Source organism: Nuphar pumila, chromosome 15 (genome assembly GCF_984573655.1).
Source record: "Nuphar pumila chromosome 15, dmNupPumi1.hap1.1, whole genome shotgun sequence".
Classification (NCBI taxonomy): Eukaryota; Viridiplantae; Streptophyta; class Magnoliopsida; order Nymphaeales; family Nymphaeaceae; genus Nuphar; species Nuphar pumila.
Window position 1 is genome coordinate 12,880,669 of NC_143263.1, and position 20,378 is coordinate 12,901,046.

At 39.6% G+C, this 20,378-nt stretch overlaps 1 long non-coding RNA gene across 1 annotated transcript in view; it reads right to left on the reverse strand.

The window, feature by feature from the left end:
* The window catches only part of LOC149814539 (uncharacterized), a 34,812-nt gene continuing 14,434 nt past the window's right edge, over window positions 1–20,378 (reverse strand). The window contains exon 2 of the long non-coding RNA XR_016427923.1: window positions 1–265. This is a non-coding gene — a long non-coding RNA (uncharacterized LOC149814539). The remainder of the gene's footprint in view (window positions 266–20,378) is intronic.

Genomic DNA, 20,378 nt, shown 5'->3' on the forward strand with positions numbered 1-20,378 from the left:
AGGATTTATAACATTTTTTATGCTATTTCAATTAGTATATTGAACATTCCAATTTATTCAGAAGAGCATAGTTACTTGGTGAACAGAAGTAAAAAGCATGATGTCAAGTGACACTACAATAAGACACCTTTAAACTTCGGCATATGCCAAAATTTGTTGTCCTTTCAAAAGGACAATCAACAAACAAAACTCAAGGGCTATTACCCTTTTCTGCTGGGCTCGAGGATGGCGGATTAGGACCAAACAGGGAGAACTTCTTCACATTCTGCAGAAATTTACAGAAAATTTTAGCAATATAATCAAACTCAGGTTGAAAAGCACAAGAAAGAAGATAAGGTAAAAGCTGCGTAACAGAATGCTTTTTGCAAACAAGTGTTCGTTTCATGACATTGTCAATGTGTGTGCAACCTCCATATGTTGATGACTCTCTCTCTCTCTCTCTCTCTCTCTCTCTCTCTCTCTCTCTCTCTCTCTCTCACACACACACACACACACACACACACACACACACGCACGCACATTAACACATGTATCCACCAAGAACTAGTTTGTGTACCAAATGACGTTAAGAAGATTCTCATGTAGAGGACCAGATAGAAACTTGAACTCTTTTCAAAATTTGACATGGAAAAACAGTAGATATGAATCATGAAAGCATGACATAATACATAGAAATTAGCATGACACACTTATAGCATAACTTCAAATTTGGCAGGTTTCAGTAGCCTGACACTGCACGGGCGTTATGGAAGTCCAGAACCTTTAGACTCACCATGAGAAGACTTTGTACTCTGTAAACCAAAAGTGGAAAAATGATGCAGCACTCAAAACAATTAGTGACAACAAAAGTATGATCCCATTCACCAACTTGGTAAAGAGATGGTTGGATTTTTTGGGTATTGTAAAACAAAAATGGAACCATGATAAAGCACTCAAAACTATTAGTGACAAAAAAAACATGGTCCCATTTCCCAACTTGGTGAAGAGACAGTTTTTTTCTTTTTTGGACCACTATGGTTTGGATGTCTCATTAAGGGCGAGAGGTGTTGCTGTCACCAAAAATAAATTATTCATCTTTTTTGCCCAGAAATATGATACATTTGCACGCATGTAATATTCATTGGTGTTGTCATATCTATCAGACCCAAAGTACTAAGATGGCTAATCACCACATCATCTAAGGATGAAATTCGTGCTGAGATAGTGAGGGCATGTTTGTGTTAAAATGTACTTCATATATATATATATATATATATATATATATATATATATATATATATATATATATATATATATTACATCAATACACGATAGGGGTATTTTTGTAATTTCACATAGTTGTTTTAGAAAACAACTATTTTCGAGTTTTGCTAAAATGTATTTTTCTTTTTTATAATTCTTTTCTGTAATTTTTAGAGACCAAAAGGGGCTCCAACCATAGAGTCGTTGGAGCCCCCAACGGTCACAAATGTGACCGTTGGAAGCTCCCAACGACTCCATGGGAGCCCCCTTTTGGGCTCTCCTTTTGAGGCCTTCCTTTCTCTCCTCTCCCTCTTGTATAAATAGGGGTGAACCCCTTGTATATTTTCATTCTTGAGAGCTCTCTCTCTTTTCAATAAGAGGCTTTTTATATTGTTGCCTTCTTAAAGGCTTTGCTTGTATTGTCCCTTAGTGGATTTGTGATATTGTCTCTTTTATCATTGTTGTAAGTGCTTGTAAGCACTTTTTATATTTCCGCTATATCTCATTGCAGTTTGATGGTTTATCCAGGATTGCAAGAAATGAACAAAAAAGACTGGACTGTAACAATTGTACCAAGTCTAACGTTTGTTTGGACAGTACTCGGATGCTGTGTTACAAATGTTCGTTGTTTGATGACGATGTGCGGACAACTTGGACATTCATGGATAATGGGTCGGATACATACAATCAGCACTGTGAAACTCCATTCCATCAAACAATTAGGTGCAACCTTCTTTCCTTTCTTCCAACATCAAAAGGCATTATGATTGTCCATCTCGACGCCAATATTTTGGCACAAAAACACCCAAACATTTGTTCACAAAATCTCAATTAACACACACCAATCCAAAAAACAAAAATCATTTACAAATTACTAATCTGCACTTGATCAACCACATTAATATCTCCAATCAACCATTCATCGACAGCATCATTTCCTCCACTCACTCTCCTTTTCTCGCGCAAACCACATTATCAAACTCCAATTGCAAAAAACAAAAAAACAAAAACGCAAACCACAACACAACAACAGTGAACCCTTTCGCAAATTGACTTCAATTTTCACACGCATTGCAATGTCGATGAAACCTTAATCACTTCTGACCAACAAGCACTGATCAACATAATTGAACAAAGAAGCCAAAAAGAAAAACACAAAGATCAATCAACAATTGCTCATACATAAAACTCAGACACGGCTCGATCATGACATGTTGCCTTATTATCAAATGCAGAAACCCTAGAATCTGAAATTTACAGAGAGAGTATTGGTGTGATTTCATCTTACGGAGTTGACGGGGAAGCCTGGGGAGGGAGAGTACTAAAGAGTGCAAGGATCCCCCGAATTGATGGCGGTGTCGAAGATCTTCACAGTGTCTCCCGCAGACACGACCACTAGGGTTTGTCCTCCGACCATTGACACTCCTGCACTGCCCGAAAAAATAATTCTCCTGCCCTCCTCTCCGTCCCTCTCATACATGTTGATGTAAGAAGAAAAGGGGGAGAGAAAGAGCTCGCCGCCAACCTCGCCTTCGCCCCTCCGCTGGCCTCGTCGCCGCTACACAGAGAGAGAGAGAGAGAGAGAGAGAGAGAGAGAGAATTTTTTCCCCTCATTTCTTTATTTTCGTAACAGGGGGTGGAACGAAAATGATGCCCTTTTTTGGATGCGGCGAACGACATTCCATGCATCTGCCGTGCACAATGTTTGTTAGAATACTAGTCTTTTTCGTCCCATGCGAAAAGCGAGGCAAGCCATCAAACTTGTCCTGAGGGTACGTTTGATGTGTCGTTCTCAGCGTGATTTGGACAAAAATTACGCTAAGAACAGTGATTTTCAACAAACGTTGGATGCGGCGGACGACGTTCCGCGCGTCTGCCACGTTCTTATAAGTATGTTATTTTTGTTGCACCCTCCCCCTGTTACAAAAATAACAAGAACGAAAGGAACAAAAAATTCTCGACGGGAGCGCCAAACCATCTGGCACGCCCGACTCTCTCTCTCTCTCTCTCTCTCTCTCTCTCTAAACCTCCATTCCCCCTTTCCGACCTTGTTCTCTCTCCGACAACCATTCTCTCTCAACCCCATTCTCTCTCAAACCCACTCTCTGAACCTCCAATCCCCCTTTTCGACCTCGTTCCCTCTCCGGCGACCATTCTAACTCAAACCCACTATCTCAACCCCCTTTCCGACCCCGTTCCCCTCCGACGACCATCGCCAGACCCCATTCCCCCTCACCGGCCAACCTCCCCTGCGTCTCACGCCTCTGCTCCCTCGACTCGCTGAAACCCCCTTTGCCTCAGGCTCCACCTCGCTCTCCCCTTGCGATCTACCTCTCTCTCTCGCTCCCTTTCTTCCTCGGTTTGCCGGACCACCTGCGCCGACCCCCTTGCAGCTTCCCTCTCACGTAGTCCATCCCCCTCCGGACTCCACTTCGGCTCTATTTTCCGGCATCAACATTTGGTTTTCGGCCGCACTGTACGCTCTCCCCCCCCCGACTCCGCTGAACCCGTCAGCGTCGTCTCTGCAACTCCCTTCTACTTGGGGGTGCGTCGGACCCCGTCGGAAAGCCTGGAGGGTTTTGGCGACAGGCGTGAAGGATTCTGAGTTCAATGACTGTCCAAGTTATCCACACATCGTCATCAAACAACATACATTTAGAACATAGCATCTGAGTACGATCCAAACAAACGTTGAACTTGAAACAGTTGTTACAGAATGAAGAAAACCAATGTTATGTTCCATCCTTTTTGTTCATTTTGTCCAAACCTGAACAAGCCATCAAACTATGAAGAATCCGTGCAAACAATCAAGTTTTCAAATAACTTGATACTTCAAATACTCAAGACACAAAATAAATGCACAGTGTTTATAAGCTTTACACCACGAAAGAAGTGCAATAAATGCACAATGTTTATAAGCTTAAGGAGACAAAACTCCTTACAGTAATACATACCTTTACAATGAGCTTCCAGCCCTTATTTATAAGCTTAGCAACTCATAAGAGTTGTTGGGTTGGTTCCCAACAGCTCTAATTAGAGCCGTTGGGAGTCATCCCAATGTCTCTTATTCTTAACTGTGTACAAGAGTCAGTGGCCCACTGTACACAGTGGTGGGACCGTAATTTTTGGAAGGTAAGGACCTTGCTCAAGGTCTCTATAGTCTCTGTGTGCAGAAGTTTGGAGGTGTTGAGCAATTCTTTTTAGCTCCTCTCTCTCTTTTGACCTTGTACTCGGCGCCACTTGTGACTGTGTGCTTGAGTTGTGTTTTTTTTCACTAACACTCTAAGTTGTTACAAGGCGAATCAGAGGCTTTGTCTAGCTCAATGCTAGCTTACAAGGCTTAGCAAAATTATCTCTAAAATACACTTGAGAGCTATCTCAAATCTTAGCTCAAGATTCAGGCCACAATCGGTCGGGCTGCATTCAGCCAATTCAGTCTCACTGTCACGCAAGACAGTTCACTGTTTTGCACTTCAAGGTGCAGGGAGGTTCTTCGCTCAAGTCTGGTGCATGCTGCGGATGTTGCACTAGTGCGCACTGCAGATGACAGTGTGACAGGAGGCAATGCGCATGGAAGTCACTTCGCGTGGCGGAGTGCTAAGCGCGGCAGGCTGCTATGTGCGGCAGTTGTTGTGCATGTGCAGGTAGCGTGCGCGGCAGTTGCTGTGCGCGCAGAGGCATGCACGACTGGGCAGACAGGCGTGCGATGAACGTGTGCGTGTGCAGGAGTGGGTGTGTGTTGCAGGAGTGCGCGTGCTGATGGCATGTGCGTGGCGAGGGCGTGTGCGACAGAGCTACGTATGCTCGGGGAGGTTAGCGCGACAGTAGCAGAGGCGTGCAGGAAGAGGAGCACGACAGGAGCAAGTGCTCAACAGTCGCACACAAAATAGAGGAGGTGTGGCACGTGCCGAGGCAATGGTTGTGGCGCGTGCAGGTGGAGGCATCGATCCTGGTCCTGTGGAGTCTTCATGACAGTGGCGCAATGCTGAAGGCGATCAACCTTCACTGCGTCCGGCGTGGTGTTCTTCAACCGAAAAGCCTCCATTCGCCTAAAGGAAGTTCAAAAAGGTCTCCTGTTGTGGTAGAAGATCTCTGATTGCGTGCGGCAGTCGCTCGTAGACATCCAACAGAGTCGGCACAAGCAAAATAGCAAGTTGATGTGCACAGGCCGATCAAATCAAACTAAAAGGGTGAGAAGTCAAGTGCTCACTGTGTAACCGGTTGAGAGCTCGTCTCTTAACGTCTTCACTGCAGCTTTAGGAAGCAAGTAGTCCGCAAGACCGCCGGACGTGCGATAGATTGCGATCTAGGCTTGAAGCACTCGATCACAATCGATCCAGCTGAATAAGCCTTAAGCTTGCTCAGTCTGGCCCAAGGAAAGATGCAGGGCGTTTAATTCCCAAATTTCCCTTCACAGGGAACCGAATGCCAATAAGCACCAAAGAGAAGGATTCTCTCCAAGACCAAAGTCACTTTCAATTCAAATGTCAAAAGTATACAGAATGTATTACACGCCCTTATTTATAGGCTCCTACAAACCGGAAACCAGAAACCAAATACCACAGCAGTTTTTAACTGCCTAAGTGGTCCCAACTGATCCCAGCTCCCTTTCACTGAACCTGGACAATCCTGAATTGGCGCACAAGGCACCCATGCGCTGAATCTAGTCATGCTGACCTGGCGCAGGTGCATTGAATCTGCCCACATGCAGAGTGCGCCCAAGCTCTTGTTCATTGCATCCGGTCATGCTGAGGTGGCTGACTTCCACTGAAGTAACAACTCAACTGAATTTGTACAAGTCACCGAAGTCCACGCTGGCAATTGCGGCCTTCTGCGGTTGCTGTGCTGGCGTGGCAGCGCCACTGAGACACCCGGCTAACTCCATTTAACATGAGTTCTCTGCGGGTCGCATCAGTCCACCATGCTCCGTCTATCCTTTGTCCTCAAAGCCATATTTATCTTCATCTGGATTATTATCCCCCATGTGTGATAGTGCATCGGCGACCTTGTTGCACGATCCTTTTTTATATTCAATCTCAAAGTCGTAGTTTTGTAGTTTTACAATCCATCTCTGTTGACTAACTGTAGTTATTCTTTGTTCTATCAGGTATTTAAGACTGTGATGGTCAGTTCTGACTTTGAATCTTCTACCAAGAATGTATGACCTCCATTTCTCAATTGCCAATACAATAGCTAGCATTTCCTTGTCATAGGCACTCATGGTGTTCACTTTCTTTGGTATGACTTTACTCATAAATGCAATAGGGTGTTCATTCTGCAGGAGGACTGCCCCAATTCCATAGTCACTTGCGTCAGTTTCTATTACGAACTCTTTTGAAAAATCTGGTAATGACAAAACTGGAGCACTAGACATGGCTTCTTTAAGTAATATGAATGTTTTGCTGGCTTTTTCTTTCCATTCAAACACATTCTTTTTCAACAATTGTGTCAGAGGCACGACAATAGTTCCATAACCCTTGATTAACCTTCTATAATACTCTGTTAACCCGAGAAAACCTCTCAACATTTTAATTGTCTTAGGTATAGGCCATTCCATCATATTCTTTATTTTATACGGATCTGGCATCACCCCATCCTTTGAAACAATATGCCCAAGATACATAACTTGAGGTAACCCAAACTCGCATTTTGACATCTTAACGTATAGAGTGTTCTCTTTAAGGATCCTTAATGCTTCTTTTACGTGAAGTAGATGTTCCTCCCAACTTTTGTTGTAGATGAGGATATCATTAAAAAATACCAAAATGAACTTTCTTAGGAATGGTCTGAAGATATCATTCATTGTTCTTTGGAATGTCGCATGAGCATTTGTAAGACCAAAAGGCATAACAAGGAATTCATATTGTCCGTCATGAGTTTGAAAAGCGGTTTTGTAGATGTCATTTTCGGACATTTTGATTTGATAATACCCGACCCTTAAGTCTAACTTGGAAAAATGTTTTGCTCCATGCAATTCATCAAGCAATTCTTCAATAACCGGTATGGGATGCTTATCCTTAACCGTGATATTGTTGAGTGCTCAGTAATCGATGCAAAATCTCCATGTATTATCTTTCTTTTTGACTAATAACACTGGAGAAGAAAATGAACTGGAGCTTGGCCTGATAATTCCACTCTCAAGCATTTCTTTTACCATCTCTTCCATTGCCTCTTTTTTAGTAACCACATAACGATATGGTCGAACATTCATCGGTTTGGAATTCTCATCTAACACAATATGATGATCTTGGGACCTTGGTGGTGGCAATTCCTTAGGTTCCTTAAATACCAATTGGAACTCTTCTAACACTTGAGCCAAATCACTCGAAATGTTTGTTTGGTTTTCTTTTGTTTCAATCTTTTTAACCAAACACAAAATTGCCCTCTTGGTTGACCTCAAGGTTTGAAGTACTTCTTTACTTTCACTATCTTTCGAGTTACTAGCTTTTAGGATGCCGTATTGATTGCCCTTTTTATAACTCATTTCCATATTACCGAAATCCCATGAAACCTTTCCCAACTGCTTAAGCCATGTGATTCCTAAGACCACATCCATCCCTTGTATTGGAAGTAGGTAGAGATCTACCAAGAACTTGGATTGATTGAACATAAGTGGAGCATCTTGGCACACGTGAGTGCATTGTAAACTTCCACCATCACCAATGAAAACTTGGAACATTGGATGTTCCTTAATTTGGCAACCCGCTTTCAAAGCTATTTTTTCCTCAATAAAACTGTGTTGCCCCGATGTCTATCAACACTTGAACTTTGTGCCCATTGAGCTTGCCTTCAAGCTTCATTGAATTAGGACTAGCATTCCTTGATAGTGTATGATAACCTTCATTTTTTAGTGTTTCCTCTTCGGATTCTTCACTTTCCTCCTCCTATTGGATTTGGAGAATTTTCAAGTTTTTGTATTTGTGACTTGAGTTCCACAACTCTCCGCATTGAAAACATTCACCTTTTTTCCTTTTTTCCTTGAGTTGTGATTGAGTCACATACTCGATTTTAGGCTTATCCAATCCTCCTCTTTTGGCATCCTCTCTTGAATTTGTTTTGACAAACTTGGGATTGTCTTTACCTATACACTTGTGAATCGAAGCACTTAACTTGATTTTCTCTTCGAAGAGTTTGGCGACTTTGTAAGCTTCACGTGTAGTGTGTACATTAGCCGCAAGCACTTCTATTCTCAATTCATCTTTAAGACCCCCTACATACGAACTAAAGGTTCCTTGGTCCATGGGTGAAAGCATTGAACATACTTCTTCAAATTCGCTTTGATATTCATCTAGTGTTCCCTTTTGCTTAAGTTGCTTTAAGGAGACAATATGATTCACCATGAGTGTAGGGACGAATCTTTCTACTAGTTCTTTTTGGAAAGTTGGCCAATCTAGCTTCCCAAACATGATTTCATACCAAGAATACTAACGTAAAGCATTCCCCTCTAACCGTGATATAGCTTCATCAATCTTCCGGTCATTGGGAGTTTGATGGCAAGTGAAGTAATGAATGGCTTTAAACAACCATTCTTTCGGATTTTCCCCTTTGAAAATGGGTAGCTCTACTTTGATTTTTGCTTTTTGAATGAAATTCCAAGGAGGAACCTCATTATCCCCTTCTTCATTTTTAAACAGCTCCTCACGGTTTTGCCTTGGAGTCATTTTCTCTTTCGCTCTCACCATAGCATTCACATTTTGAGTGAGTTGAAGCATGAGCAACTCAAGTTTCTCCATTTTCGAATTGGACTCCTCATCCTTATGAGAGAGCTTCTTCATGAATTCGACTTGTGTCTCAACATAGAAAGATCTTGTCAATCTTTTTTCTCCAAAATGAGATCTAGAACACTCATCCGTTCTAGGGCCTTCATTGGCATTGATACCACTTAATGGGACCATAATTTTCGGATCCATTTTCGGAAGGCAAGGACCTTGCTCAAGGTCTCTATAGTCTCTTTGCGCGGAAGTTTGGAAGTGTTGAGTTATTCTTTTTAGCTCCTCTTTTTCGACATTGTACTCGGCGCCACTTGTGAGTGTGTGCTTGAGTTGTGTTTTTTCTATTAACACTCTAAGTTGTTACAAGGCGAATCGGGGGGCTTCGTCTAGCTAAATGCTAGCTTACAAGGCTTAGCAAATTTCTCTCTAAAATACACTTGAGAGCTATCTCAAATCTTAGCTCAAAATTCAGGCCACAATCGGTCCCAACTCCCTTTCACTAAACCTGGACAATCCTGAATTGGCACACAAGGCGCCCATGCGTTGAATCTAGTCATGCTGACCTGGCATAGGTGCATTGAATCCGCCCACATGCAGAGTGCGCCCAAGCTCTTGTTCATTGCATCCAGTCATGCTGAGGTGGTTGACTTCCACTGAAGTAACAGCTCAACTGAATTTGTACAAGTCACTGAAGTCCACGTTGGCAATTGCGGCCTTCCGCGGTTGCTGCGCTGGCATGGCAACGCCACTGAGACACCCGACTAACTCCGTTTGACATGAGTTCTCTGCGGGTCGCATCAACAGTCAGCTACTGGCTGTGTACAAAAATAGTACATAAAAAAAGATAAAAGAAAAAGTTACAAAAGTAAGAAAAATTAAAACAAAGAATTACAATCATATTCAACGACACGAATATGCATAAAATGACTAAAATACCCCTATAGCTAATACAAGAAATATTATATATCCCAAAAATGCAATCTTTACAAGTCATGTGTTTGTCTTTACAAGTATTGTTCAAAAAAGAAAAAAGAGACATCTTTACAAAATTTAGATGACCAAGTCTCTCATCCCAAATTCCAATACTTTTGTCCTTTATAACATTGCAAAATGACTTTGGTGGTAGAGTCAAAAAGTCCATAAAATAAAGATCACCCCTTCCATGGCCTTGCCCAATCAGCTTCCCTGACTGGAGATCCTACACGGTGCAATCTTTAGGTGAGAAAGAGACTTGGCATCCATCATCAGTTATTTGAGAAACGGAAAAAAGATTTAGATTAATTTTTGGAACGATTCACACTTTAGGAACGAAAAAGTTTTGAGAGGTCTTAAAATCAAGTGTTCCAATACTTTCAATTTTAAAAGATAACCCATCGACCGTTGAAACATAAGAGGATATGGGTTTGGAAAAAACATTAGAAAAAGAGTTTTTATGAGATGTCATATGAAAAGAAGCACCGGAGTCTAGAATCCACATACCTGGAGGTGATGAAGAATAGGCGATGGTGGCTCCGGATGTTAAAGATGAAGAAGTCTTGAGAAGATATTGGAGAACCTCGAAGATATGATTAAGAGTTTCTTTGATATCTCCCTCTTTGGCACTTTCTTCTTCCTTCGGAGAAATTTCTCCAACCACGGCCACTTTTCCCTTAAGCTTTGGGCGAACCGGTCTAATGTGTCCCGATTCATTACAATAGTGACAAATCACTCCCTTTCTAGATCCATTATTTTTGTTAAAGTGGGGAGGTCTACATGCCTTTGCATTTGATCTGGGCCTAGTAACGGCCAAAACCTCATCACTCTTAATACTCAGGCCAAGTCGAGTTTCTTCTTGGCATACTTCGGCAAGGGCGTCCTCAATGGTTAAGGCTTTACTTCTATGGAGAAGGGATGCCCTAACTTGTTCAAATTCCGGTCGAAAACCATGGAGAAATTGAAAAAAATGCTCCTTTTCAATTTGTTCCCTTCTCAACTCAATATCTTTCGGAGCCACCCATTTAGGCTCAAGAAGAACAAGTCCATCCCCTAAGAGGGGTTAAAGAGCTAAAGTAGTCACGAACACTCATATCCGCTTGTCTAGAGGAACGGATTTTTTCTTGACAAAAAAATTGTCTAGCAAGATCCTTTTGGGTATACATACCCTTAAGAAAGAACCATGCCTCATTGGCTCTTCTAAATTTAGCAATGTTGGCACAATTTTTGAGGTCCACATTGTTCATAAACCATGCCAAAATTTTGGCATGGTTACTTTCTCAATCCTCAACTTTGGATTGATGGTCATTGATAGCTTTGATGCACTCATCGCCATCTAAAGCTTTTTCAACCTCATTTTCAATTTTAGTGAGAACAAGAGAGGGTTTGGGAGTAGTTCCCATAACAAAACCCCAAAGTTTCTTACCTCTTAGATGATTTTCCATAGCGGAGGCCCGCATAAGATAATTGGATCCATTGAGCTTAAAAGAAAGCTCAACTTTAGAATCGCGTTCCATAGGTACCAAATAGTCTTCCTTTCTTCAAAAGCTTGATAGACACACGTCCCAAGATAAAAAAAGGAGAGAAGCCCGATCACCAACCTTGCTTTGATACCATGTAATGAAGAGGGGCGGAAGCACCAATAAAGCAAAACACTCTTTAAGAGTGATCACAAGAGCCAAGAACACAAAACCTAGAAGTGTATACAAAAAACCCACAAAAGGAGAAATGACTTAAAGTCATAAGTTGGATATTATTGAAGAAAGAAAGAAGAGGGTAAAAAACCCAATACTCATACAAGGGAAGGCCTCTGTAATGAAGTATGCAGAAGAATCCAAGAATGCCAATGCATTCACTATGTCCAACACGGACAAACGAAACAAGCATAAGAGAGGAAATCCACCAAGGGATATACGAAGGGCCTTATAACAAGGCTACACACATAAAAAGAATATCCCTTTTATTGGAGAGGAGCTCTCTAAAAGCAATACTAGATACAAGGGGGTTCCCCCTATTTATAAGCAAAGGGAGACCAAAGGGGGCACCCAATAGAGTCGTTGGGAGCCCCCAATGACTCCATTGTGGGGGCCCTTTGGTATCCCAATAAACATTCTAGAAAATATAAAAACAAAAAATAAAAAACAGAAAAATAAAAGAAATAAAACAAGTACCCCTATTGGGTACTTGTGAAAAGACCATAATACCCCTATCGGGTATTATGGTGAATACATCTATATATATATATAGATGTATTATTACATATGTCTTAACACCCCCCCTCAAACTTTACGCGGAGATGACCAAAAGTTTGCCAAGAAGGAACAAGAAGCGAGGAGCAGGAAGTGCTTTGGTAAAGAAATCTGCAAGTTGATATTCCGAAGTGACATATGGCAGTGTAACTGTCCCACGAAGATATTCAGCACGTACATAGTGACAGTCCATTTCAATATGTTTAGTCCTCTCATGAAAGGTGTGGTTGCTGGCAATATAGATTGTACTTTTGTTGTCGCAACAAAGCTTCGAAGCACCGGTAATTTTGACTCCCATATCTTGAAGAAGACTTCGAAACCACACAAGCTCCATTGTAGTAGTTGTAATAGCCCTGTATTCGGCTTCAGTAGAAGACAATGAGACTTTCTGCTGTTTCTTGCATCTCCAAGCAATTAGCGAATCTCCTAAGAAAACACAAAAGCCAATAGTTGAGACTCGATCATTTGGGTTTCCTCCCCAGTCAGCATCAGTATAAGCGAGTAAATCTAAGGAAGAGAGTGATGATAGGAATAGCCCTTTAGTCAAAGTATTTTTGATGTATCGAATGATCCGAAGCACAACACTCATATGCACAGATATAGGGGCATGCTGAAATTGGCTTGCAGAGTGCACAACATGAGCAATATCAAGCCTGGTGATAGTCAGATAGGTGAGGGAGCCAATGAGTTGCCTGTAGGGCGTAGGATCATCCAGCAGAACTCTATCCTTCAATCGTAATTTAGCATTGATAACCTCGGGAGTCTCCACCTTTTTGTCATCTGAAATCCCAGATTTGGAACATATGTCTGCAGCAAGTTTCATCTGTGACAAAATATACCCTCGAGGAGAGTATGCTACTTCTATACCAAGAAAGTACCTGAGAAAACCCAAATCAGACATATCAAAATTATGTTTTAACATATTTTTAACATTAAGAATACCAATTCCATCATTGCCAGTGATGATCATATCATCAACATAAAGCAGAAGGATGATGATACTATTACCTGCATGTTTAACAAAAAGAGCAGTGTCAGTATAACATGAACGAAATCCCAATTGTAACATGATAGCACTAAATCTATCATACCAAGCCTTAGGGGCTTGTTTAAGGCCATATAAAGCTTTTAATAATCGAAGAGTTTGACCTTGGTTAACACTAATTTCCGGCGGAGAGTCCATATATACTTCTTCATTCAACTGACCATTAAGAAAGGCATTTTTAACATCTAATTGAAATATAGGTCATTTCATAGATGATGTTACAACAATTAGAGTTCTAATGCTTGTCATGCGAGCCACGGGGGCAAAAGTCTCCTCATAATCGATGCCATATTCTTGTGAATATCCCTTAGCAACTAATCTAGCTTTATAACGTTCTAGGGAACCATCACTTTTTGTTTTGACTTTGTATACCCACCGACATCCTATAGCTTTTTTATTTGGAGAAAGTTGAACTATTTCCCAAGTTTTAGCCTTATTTAAAGCATCTAGTTCAACTTTCATTGCTTCAACCCAATGAGGAATATTTTTTGCTTGATTATAATGGGAAGGTTCATAGTAAGAATGCAAGGCTATTAGACAAGCTCTATAGTTAGGTGAGAGAGTTTCATATGAGACAAACCTATTAGGTCGAATTGATTCTCTAGAAGATCGCCTAAGGGAGGTTTCTTCTAGGGGTTCATTAAGCCGCAAGAATTTTTCTAAAGCACTAATAGGTTGTGCTTCCTCACGCCGAGTGTAAACTTGGAGATTGTCACCATTAGTTGGTGATACATCATTATCATGAGAATCATTATTATGAGTATTTTCTAAAAATTCTGGATGACTCAAAGAGTCATCATTTGAATCTTCTAAAAGATCATTGATAAACATATAATCAATTTCATTTGGTTTTTCCAATATTTCAAATCCATTTTCATCTTCTAAAAAGGTCACATCTTTGGAGACAAATAACTTATTGTTTTTATAGTCAAAGCATCTATAGCCCTTTTGATTTTCACCATATCCTAAAAATACGCATTCTATTGCTTTAGGTGGCAATTTATCTCTTTTATGTAAAAGAACAAAGCATTTACACCCAAAAATACGAAGACGATTGTAATCGGATGTCATATTGAAAAGCTTTTCATAAGGAGAGATATTGTTCAGTTTTGAAGATGGCATTCTATTGATTAAATAGGTGGAGGTTAACACGGCTTCGGCCCAAAAACTTTTAAGAATATTTTTAGAAATGAGTAATGATCTAGTGGTTTCTAAAATATGTCTATGTTTTCTTTCCGCTAGACCGTTTTGTTGAGAAGTTCTTGGACAAGATTTTTGATGACAAATGTCATGTTGTTTTAAATATGATTGAAACTCATTTGATAAGTATTTATAATGAGATATTGCGGAAATATAAAGAGTGCATGCAAGCACTTACAACAATGAATAAAAGAGACAATATCACAAGTCCACAAAGGGACAATACAAGCACAAGCCTTTAAGAAGGCAACAATATAAAAAGCCTCTTATTGAGAAGAGAGAAAGCTCTCAAGAATAATAATACACAAGGGGTTCACCCCTATTTATACAAAAGGGAGAGGAGGAAAAAGGAGGGCCAAAGGGCCTCAAAAGAAGAGCCAAAAGGGGGCTCCCATGGAGTCGTTGGGAGCCCCCAACGGTCACATTTGTGACCGTTGGGGGCTCCAACGACTCTATGGTTGGAGCCCCTCTTTGGTTCTAAAAAAATACGAAAATAAAAACAAAAAAATAAATAAAGAAATTTACATTTAAACAAAATAGTTGTTTTCTAAAACAACTATGTAAAATTACAAAAATACCCCTATCGGGTATTGATGTAATAATATATATATTTATATATACATACATATATATATATATGAGGTACATTTTAACACCCCCCCTCAAACTTTACGGGGAAAAGACGGAAAGTTTGCCAAGAATAAACATGAAGCGGGGAGTCGGAAGAGCTTTAGTGAAGAAGTCCGCCAACTGATATTCTGAAGTGACATGGTAGAGCAATAGTTCATCGTAAAAATCCGTCACGAACATAGTGGCAGTCCATTTCGATATGCTTTGTACGCTCATGGAAGGTATGATTGCTCGCAATGTAGATGGCACTCTTGTTGTCGCAACATAATTTTGAGGCTTCGGTAATATCAACACCCATGTCTTTAAGCAGACTGCGAAGCCATACAAGTTCCATTGTCGTGGTTGCCAAAGCCCGATACTCAGCTTCAGTGGATGATAGTGAAACTTTCTGCTGCTTCTTGCATCGCCAGGCAATCAAAGAGTCCCCTAAAAAGACACAAAAACCAATAGTTGAGACTCGATCATTGGGATTACCTCCCCAATCGGCATCAGTATAAGCAAGAAGATTCAAGGAAGAAGAGGAGGATAGAAAAAACCCTTTATTGATGGTATTCCGAATGTAGCGGATGATTCAGAGAATAACACTCATATGCACAGTTGTAGGAGCATGCTGAAATTGGCTAACTGAGTGAACCGCATGGGTGATATCTGGTCTGATGATGGTTAAATAGGAAAGAGACCCAATGAGTTGTTTGTAAGGCGTGGGGTCTTCCAGAAGAACCCCATCCTCCAACCGTAATTTGACATTAATAACCTCGGGAGTCTCTACTTTCTTGTCATTAGAAATCCCAGACTTAGAACAGATATCTGCAGCAAGCTTCATCTGTGACAAAATATATCCTCGAGAAGAATATGCAACTTCAATTCCAAGAAAATATCTAAGAAAACCTAAATCAGACATATCAAAATTATTTTTTAACATATTTTTAACATCAATAATACTATTTTGATCATTCCCAGTGATAATCATGTCATCAACATAAACCAACAATATTACGATACTAGTACCTGCATTTTTAACAAAAAGAATAGTGTCAGTATAACAAGAATGAAATCCTAACTTTACCATGATATCACTGAAACGATCATACCAAGCCTTATGAGCTTGTTTAAGACCATATAATGCCTTTAAAAGCCGAAGTGTTTGACCTTGCTTAATATTAATTTTGGGTGGCGGATCCATGTAAACTTCTTCACTTAAACTTCCATTTAAAAAAGCATTTTTTACGTCAAGTTGATAAATAGGCCATTTTTTGGTTGATGCGACCACTATTAAGGTCCTGACACTGGTCATTCGAGCTACGGGAGCGAATGTTTCTTCATAATCAATGCCATATTCTTGAGAGTATCCCTTAGCGACTAATCTAGCTTTATATCGTTCTAAAGAGCCATCGCTTTTAGTTTTAACTTTGAAGACCCAGCGACAACCAATAGGTTTTTTGTGTGAGGGTAGATTAACTATTTCCCAAGTATTGGCCTTTTTTAAAGCATTTAGTTCAACTTGCATTGCTTCAACCCAATGTGGTATAAATTTAGCTTGATTATAGTGAGCCGGTTCAAAATAAGAGTGTAGGGTTATTAAACACACCCGATAGTTGGGGGTTAAGGAATCATAGGATACAAACCTATTTGGGGGTATTGATATTCTAGAAGAATGTCTAACTTGTGGTTCCTCAGTGGATTCAGAAATTTGAGAGTATTTTTCGAGGGCACTAATAGGATTTTCTTGATTTCTTCTTGAGTAAACATTTATATTTGAATCACTATCATTTGAGAGTGTTATGTCAAGATGGGATACCTCACGTGTATCATCTATGTTTTCAAGAAAATCTTCTTGTATGTCATCAATAAGATCATATAAGAATATATAATCAATTTCCTTTGTTTTTCTATTTTATCAAAACCGTTCTCTTCTTCTAGAAATGTTACATCTTTTGAAACATATAGTTTATCATTCTTAAAATCATATCTATACCCTTTTTTATTTTCACCATATCCTAGAAAAATACATTCAATTGCTTTTGGAGATAACTTATCCCTTTTATGTAATAGGACAAAACATTTGCAACCAAAAATACGAAGACGATTGAAATCGGGTGAAATTTAAAGAATTTTTCATAGGGAGAAGCATTTTTTAACTTAGAAGAGGGCATTCTATTGATTAGATAAGTTGAGGTTAGAACGACTTCGACCCAAAACTTCTTTGAAATATTCCTAGAAACAAGTAATGTTCTAGCGGTTTCTATAATGTGCCTATGTTTTCTTTCCGCTAGGCCATTTTATTGGGGAGTCTTAGGACATCACTTTTGATGGCAAATGTCATTTTGGGTTAAATAGTTTTGGAATTCGTGAGATAAGTATTCGCCACCGGAATCGGATCTTAAAATAGATATGTTATTTTGAAATTGATTTTGAACCTTTTTATGAAAATCATTAAAGAAAGTAAATACTTCCGATTTATGACTAAGAAAATAAATCCAAACATACCGAGTAAAGTCATCAATAAACGTAACATAATATGAATAGCCCCCTTTAGACATAACCGGAGAAGGCCCCCAAACATCCGAATGCACCAATTCAAAAGGTCTTGATGAAAGAAAAATTCTAATTTGAAATAGAATAGACTTCATTTTTCCAAAAATGCAATCTTTGCAATTAATTTCTTTTTCCTTACAAAATTTGTTTCCAAAAGGAAAGAGATACATTTTGGAATAACTTGGATGACCAAGTCTTTTATGCCAAGTTTCCATGGTTTTTTCTTGGACATAAGAACAAAAATAATTTGTAGGGAAATCGAGATGGTCCATATAATAGAGGTCTCCCTTTCTATGGCCTTGCCCAATCCGCTTCCCGGACCGGAGATCCTGCACAAAGCAACCATTAGATGAGAAAGATATTTCACATCCATGGTCGGCAATTTGAGAAACCGAAAAGAGGTTTAAATTTAGTTTGGGAACAACTCTTACTTTTGGAACACAAAAAATTTGAGAATCTTTAAAAGAGCCAATACTTGAAATTTTTAAAAATGTTCCATCGGTCGTAGAGACATAAGCGTCCTTTGAACTGGTGCAAACATCAATAAGTGCATTTTCATGAGGGGTCATATGAAAAGAAGCTCCGGAGTCAAGGATCCAAGAATACGTACCGGATGATGATGTCGAGGCAATAGCCGCACCCGATGTGGAGGAAAAAACTTTTAGTATTTGTTGGAGAGCCATAGATATTTGTCCAAGAGTTTCTTTGATGTCATTGTTCTTGCCTTCATCTTCTTTGGTGGTGGTTTCTTAAAGAGAGACCACCTTAGGCTTGAAGGTTCCAATAAGCTTTGGACAAGCGGGTTTAATTTGACCCAGCTCATTGCAATAATGACAAACAATCATTTTTCTTCCTCCATTGTAGTTTCCTTGTTTCCCAAAATGAGGAGGTTTATAGGTTCTAACATTGTTAGCCGGTTTTGAAACGGCAAGGACTTCATCAACATGTTTACTCATGCCAAGCCTTGTCTCCTCTTGAGTGATTTCGGCAATAGCATCCTCAATAGGAGGAAAAATAGATCTATGGAGAAGTGAGGATCTCACTTGCTCAACTTCGGGACGTAGCCCAAAAAGGAATTGAAACAATCACTCTTGTTCCATTTGTTTTTGCCTTAAATCAATATCTTTCATATAAACCCATTTTGGCTCCAAAAGAGCCAATTCATCCCATAGTGGGTTTAGGGCACTATAATAGTCTTGAATGCTAGAATCACCTTGCTTGGTAGTTCTAATCTTTTCTTGCAAGAAGTATGGTCTCGCATGATCCTTTTGGGTATACATACCTTTCATAACGGACCAAGCCTCATTGGCTCTACGAAATTTAGCTATATTAGCACATACCTTAAGCTCCACATTGTTCATAAACCACGCAAGGATTTTTGCATGATTGCTTTCTCAATCTTCCACTTCTTTTTGATGATTTTCAATGGCCTTAAGGCGAGCATCTCCTTCAAGAGCCTTTTCTTGACCTTCTTCGTCCTTTGTAAGCATAAGCTTAGGTTCCGGAACGGTACCCATGACAAAACCCCAAAGCTTCTTTCCTTTGAGATTATTTTTCATTGTCGATGCCCACATCATATAATTTTTTCCATTGAGCTTGAAAGATAGGTCAATCTTTGCCTCCATGATGTTGTCAAGAAGTGAGAAGATATCCACTAAATATGAGGTACACGAACCACACCTTTCCTTCAAGAATCGAGTGGCTCTGATACCATGTAATGAGATATTGCGGAAATATAAAGAGTGCATACAAGCACTTACAACAATGAATAAAAGAGACAATATCACAAGTCCACAAAGGGACAATACAAGCACAAGCCTTTAAGAAGGCAACAATATAAAAAGCCTCTTATTGAGAAGAGAGAAAGCTCTCAAGAATAATAATACACAAGGGGTTCACCCCTATTTATACAAGAGGGAGAGGAGGAAAAAGGAGGGCCAAAGGGCCTCAAAAGAAGAGCCAAAAGAGGGCTCCCATGGAGTCGTTGGGAGCCCCCAACGGTCACATTTGTGACCGTTGGGGGCTCCAACGACTCTATGGTTGAAGCCCCTCTTTGGTTCTAAAAAATACGAAAATAAAAACAAAAAAATAAATAAAGAAATTTACATTTAAACAAAATAGTTGTTTTCTAAAACAACTATGTAAAATTACAAAAATACCCCTATGAGGTATTGATGTAATATATATATTTATATATACATATATATATACGTATATATATATGAGGTACATTTTAACAGTATTCTCCACCCGAATCGGATCTAAGAATGGATATGTGACTTTGAAATTGATTTTGAACTTTTGCATGAAATTCTTTGAAGAAATTAAAAACTTCCGATTTAAGGTTAAGAAAATAAATCCATACATATCTAGTATAATCTTCAATAAAGGTAACATAATATGAATAACCACCTTTGGATAGAACCGGAGATGGTCCCCATACATCGGAATGCACCAATTCAAAAGGTTTTGTTGTCACAAAGGTTCTAACAGGAAAAGGAATAGACTTCATTTTTCCGAAAATGCAATCTTTGCAATTGATATCTTTTTCTTTACAAAACTTGTTTACAAAAGGAAAAAGATACATTTTAGAGTAACTTGGGTGTCCAAGCCTTTTATGCCAAGTTTCAATATTTTTGTCTTGGACATAAGTACAAAATAAGGTATTTGGAAGCATTAAGTTATCCATAAAATAAAGATCTCCCTTCCTATGGCCTTGCCCAATCCGCTTCCCGGACCGGAGATCCTGCACAAAGCACCCTTGGGATGAGAAAGATATTTCACATCCATGGT